The sequence below is a fragment of the Austrofundulus limnaeus genome, unplaced genomic scaffold, assembly GCF_001266775.1.
Source record: "Austrofundulus limnaeus strain Quisiro unplaced genomic scaffold, Austrofundulus_limnaeus-1.0 Scaffold73, whole genome shotgun sequence".
Taxonomy (NCBI): Eukaryota; Metazoa; Chordata; class Actinopteri; order Cyprinodontiformes; family Rivulidae; genus Austrofundulus; species Austrofundulus limnaeus.
In genome coordinates, this window is record NW_013952475.1 from 1855403 (window position 1) to 1860593 (window position 5191).

The 5191-nt window shown below is 38.4% G+C and overlaps 1 protein-coding gene across 1 annotated transcript in view; it reads right to left on the reverse strand.

The window, feature by feature from the left end:
- Positions 1–3410, reverse strand: part of rab3ab (RAB3A, member RAS oncogene family, b) — a 23214-nt gene extending 19804 nt beyond the window's left edge. The window contains exon 1 of the mRNA XM_014010813.1: positions 3336–3410. The gene's annotated coding sequence lies outside the window, so the exon portion shown is untranslated. The remainder of the gene's footprint in view (positions 1–3335) is intronic.
- Between the last annotated feature and the right edge of the window lie 1781 nt (positions 3411–5191).

The following is a 5191-nucleotide window of genomic DNA, read 5'->3' on the forward strand; positions in this document are numbered from 1 at the left end:
CAGTTGCAGCTGAGTCATTTTTGCATTACCCTCTCTGTGATGTGGATGGAGGACCTCAGTGACGAGAGGAGAATGTGTAGCGCTGAGCTATATGGTGGTAGCATCGTGGCTAACGCTAAAGCTAACAGGCTAAGCTGAGATTCTTCTTCCATGAAGCAGCTCTGTTGTCCTCCATCCATATTTTCAGTTCCAGGCTGAGTCATTTCTACCTTCTCCTCTCTGTCAATGTCAATTTTGATTATTGCACTGCCTTTGTGTGGCTTTAATTTTGATTTTAGTTTGTCTAAGGTTTGTATTTTTGTGATTAAACACTATAAGGCGAGGATGCTCAAACATTTTCCGAGAGGTCCAAAATTAAAATCAATCTGAGGGCCGCGGGCCAAATGCAGTAATATAATGCATAAAATGCAAATACTTAAAGTTGTTTTTATTTTTTTATGATTAAGCTAGCAGCCAGTGCGGTGGCCCACATTCGTTTTGGTTTATTTATTTATTTATTTTTTCAGTCCATAGACATGGAGAAATTTCAACGTATGTTCGGGTAAGCTCATGAGACTTTTGAAAATTTGACTAAATGTGGTCTTATAAGGTATGCAAATCTAGATATGGGCTTAAACCTAATCTAAATGTCTCTTGTAGTTCGCCAGGTCAACTGCTGGTGGGCCAAATCAAATGGCTTACCGGGCCAATTTTGGCCTGCGGACCCCATTTTGGCCACCTCTGCTATAACGGCATATTGAAAACAGAAGAAAGAATAATATTAGGAAATAATTCACATTAAATGTCCCATCAGACTAGGATGATATGGGGATCTTCTCTCGTGGGTTGAAAGGGAAAAAACAAAGACACAGAGACTAGACTGATGGCCAGGGGGGACGTGATGTGAGAGTTTAAACTCGGCTACCTGAACTGCCAAATGGACACTGACATTAGCCTCTGGATGTGRTGTCAGTGGGAGGACGGATTATGAGAGACGGAGAAAACGAGCAGAAAAGGTTGAATTAAAGCTTCAGAGGCGAAAAATCTCAAAATCTTTGCCCCTTTTGACTTTTTCTTTTCTTTTTGCAGTTTGTTGCCCAGTAATCAAAGTCAGTTATAACTTCTTCAGAAATCAGTTTTGCCAAGAAACAACACACACCCATTTCTTTTTCTCCCTAATCAGAGAAAATGCATCTTTTATATTTTTCCTTCACTCTAATTCAATCCTGGTGTTTTCAGAGCAGGACGATGACCTCACCAAGCCCTCCTCCTAAACCTGTCCCCTAAAGCAGACCGGCATCCTGCAGGAGCCCAACTGATCCTGATCTAAGTGCTGCCTCATCGAACTCGTTTCATCAGAATCAGCCGGTTTCCTGCAGACTCACAGCTAATCCACAACTGATCCCAGATCAGTTCGACACTTTCTTCTTTCAAAAACACTCACAGAGACGTCTCCATCATCCGAACCAGCACTCTAAAAATGAAATGTTGGATTTACTCAACCATGTTATGTTACCTGGTTCCACTTAACTTAGTTGAGTAAATTCAAAGCAACATGCTCATGTTCTTTGGCTAAAAAACTGGTATATTGTTTTGAATTTACTCAACTCAGTTAAGTGGAACCAGGTAACATAACATGGTTAAGTAAATCCAACATTTCATTTTTTGCAGTGAGGAGGACATAGCCATTTTCTACCACTTTAAAATGAATGAAAGGGCCAACATTCCTTGAAGGAATATGTCGCCTGCTGCCTTTTCATACCAGAGAGGTTTAGACAGAGACCCTCTCGTGATGAAAAATGACAGAGTAGTCTCAGAGTTGTCAGGTGACCTCTGACCCCACAACAAGCTGCTGGCGTTTAGCATCTCTCTGCACCGCCTGCATCAATTCTGGAAAACTAAAATCGAGGGGTCATATTCGTCTCGTTTGAATCCGATGTTCCTCCGCGGCGTATCCAGCTGTTGACCTGACACATCGCTCACCGGTCTGTCACAAACCTGCTGCAAACGTGAAGCAACAATTAATAATTAACGAAAACAGACAGCGGGAGTATTACTCAGCTGCTCCACAGTTGTCAGACGTTARCTTTTTCTTTTCCTCCTTTGCCTCCAATCACGTGCCTCCTTCTTCTAGGAAGCGTTTGGGAGATGCAGATGAGAGGAAGGAGAACCTAAAAATAGCATCTCTTCCATTTTTCCCCCCTCCCTCTTCCCTCCCCCTCTACACTGAAAACAGAGAGCGGGCAGGATGTGGAGGATGRTGCTTGATGCTGCAGTCTGCAGGTGAATTTGGGACAACATGGGAGTAAAAAATAAAACCTCGCCTCTATTTCTGAGTCAGCTTGTGCAACAAATATTTGGCTTCATCCTGCATTTTACGGTCCAGGAGTTGTGTCAGTGTTAAAGCGTCTGACGGGTCGGGGAGTGTTTGTCCCAGGCAACATGGAGGATGGATGGACTGTTTTTTTTTTTCTTGTCATGTGACACAGCAGATACGTCAGTTTTGCCTGCAGGTCAGGCAGCGAGTTCACTGTCAGCACAGGATGTGCAGATGAGATGTGAACACTTAGACATRAAAATTATCCCTTTTTAAAACACAATGTGTCTTTGCAGGTAAGAAGACACTAAAAGAATATTTTTATCCTGTTAGTGTTTGCTTTGATTTCCTTATAATAGACAAAGTGCTGACTGTACGATTCAGCTTTAAATACAGTTAATTAAAATGTATTAAAGTAGCTTCATCCTCTGTTGTATAAATAAGGTTAAAAGATAAATATTTTCTGCTTTTTGATACTACTTTTAGATGAGCAGTGCTGTTCGTTTGACTGTAATTTGAATAAAAAGATAAWTCATATATGTGAGATCTGTTTAAATGTTTTACTTCTCCACAGGAGCTCCATAATGGCTCAGTGTAATGGTTTAGATCCTAACAATGTTCCCATTATCATGCATATTAAATGAAAAAATAGGCATTGGGAATTTAATGATGAATCTAATTGTTATAATATTATTATTTGTTAATCCTAATGTGCATGTCGCCTGGTTTGTAATTTCGGTCTCGGACCATTTTGGATCGTTTTTCTCGATTAAAAAGCCTTTTTTACCGCAGGATAAAGACCATGAGAACCACAAAAGCAGCAGCGGCCTCCATTCATTCACAGATAACAGATTTTATGGACAACATCGTTATTCACAATAGAAACAGCTGTTAGAGGAATCGTTTCATCTCAAAGGCTCGGATATAATTTATTTAACTTATCATTTGTATTGAACGACAAACAGGTAGTAAATATTAAATACATTTAAATGTAAATAATGGTGTTATTTCAGTGTAGTACCGAAAATATAAAACCTACCTTTGCAGGTTTCTATCCGGCTCCTAACCACCGCGTTAAGCACCCGCAGAAACACCGACGCTGTGAAAGCTGGAAGTCTCAGGACAACAACATCCGGTTTTTCACTTCAAAGTAAAAGCTCTTTGCAATTTAGGTAAGTGTTCATTTGTCCTCTTCAAACTCCTTTAACAGTTCTTTGTTTGCCAGTTTCAGAATAAATCGTCATCGTTGTTGTTGTTGTTGTTTTTGTTGTTGTTGTAAATTCAATTTTTTTCTCTACTCGGAAATTTAAGGACTTGTTCTCATCTTTAACACAATAAAAAGCTTTTACTACACGCTATATAAATTATTACGTTTCCTATACCTACTTTTTTGATTAGGTATTCCAGCTCTATTTGTCTACAACAAAAATGTTTCTATTTAAAAAATAGAAACATAATTTATTTGTGATGTACTTTAATTGGTATTGATTATGAAAGGTGTTAGCAAAAATCCTCATGTCATTCCTTCACTTTTTGTCAGAAGAAACTTTTTATATTGCCATAATCTTGTGCTGTGAAGGGATACTTTAAAGTTTTCAAAATAATAGAATAAAATATGTAATATTTCCACTGGGATTTTAGGATGAATTAAAGTGACCAGCTGATTGAAAGAACTCAAAGTATCTTCTTATTTCATTTTATTTATTTTGATTTATTAGTTACATTCTTTGTACAGCTTTATTCACACATAAATCAGTAAACTGAGACCAATGAACAGGTTTCTTTAATACATTTTTGCGAAGTTTCCACTTTTTACGCAGAGTTTTATCATTACGTTGAAAGCCAATATCACTTCCGGCTTCTTTCTCCTGCAACACCGCCATTTTTACAAGGCCTCGAGTGAAACAAGCAGATGGGCGGGACTTTTAGCTGCCCGTACGGAAGACTGACAGCTCGTCTGACGAATCCGGAGCCGCATTAACCTTCCTAATACGTTCCGGCGTCAAATAATGAAGCAGTCATTTATTATTGATGAGCGCTGCCGGAGAGACTGAATTATTGATCAGGAGGTCAGCAGTAACCACTGCTGCCATTTCTACAAAAGTAGACACCGGGTTTATGAAACAAACATCTCTGCAGAGAGAATAATCAATACAGATGTAGAAAAGAACAAGATTTAATATACAGTGAAGCACAACCACAGTCATTAGCCTACAAACTTTATTTAATGATAGGCTATAACATGACAGGGACTTTGTGTTCCACACAATGTGATCAGAGGAAACGGAAAAGTCACAATTTTTGCTGATTAATTCATTAGTTAACTATCAGTTCCACACAATATGTTTGTCAGAATCAACAAAAACAACAAGACTAAAAAATATACATTTATATAGATTTGCCTGAGGTCATAATAGTATCCACAAATTCACTAATATGCAAAACTACACTTTTTTCACTAATTTATTTTAATCTTTCATCCCACAATATTGATACGGTGACAGAAGCTCTTTACTCTGTTTTTAATTTATAGACTTTGCCTATAAATGTTTTAAATAGGTACAATGACAAAACAGTCTTAACAATCAAAATATTTTTAAATAAATTATCACACTCGGTTGTATCCCCTGTAACAGTCATGGTGAAAAGATGTGATGCGCAGGCATTTTTAATGTAAAGTGACTAATTGTTTTTCCAAGGACACCATCTTGATGAGCCATGACCTAAATCTTGGTCTCGACCCTTACTTTGGGAACCACTGGGCCATTCTGGACTAATCTGAAGTGAGTTGCAGTTTTGTGTTAAAGCCAGCAGATGGCAATGTAGGTTCATATTTCACTCATGATGAATACATATGTGTATGTGTGTGTGTGTGTGTGTGTGTGTGTGTGTGTG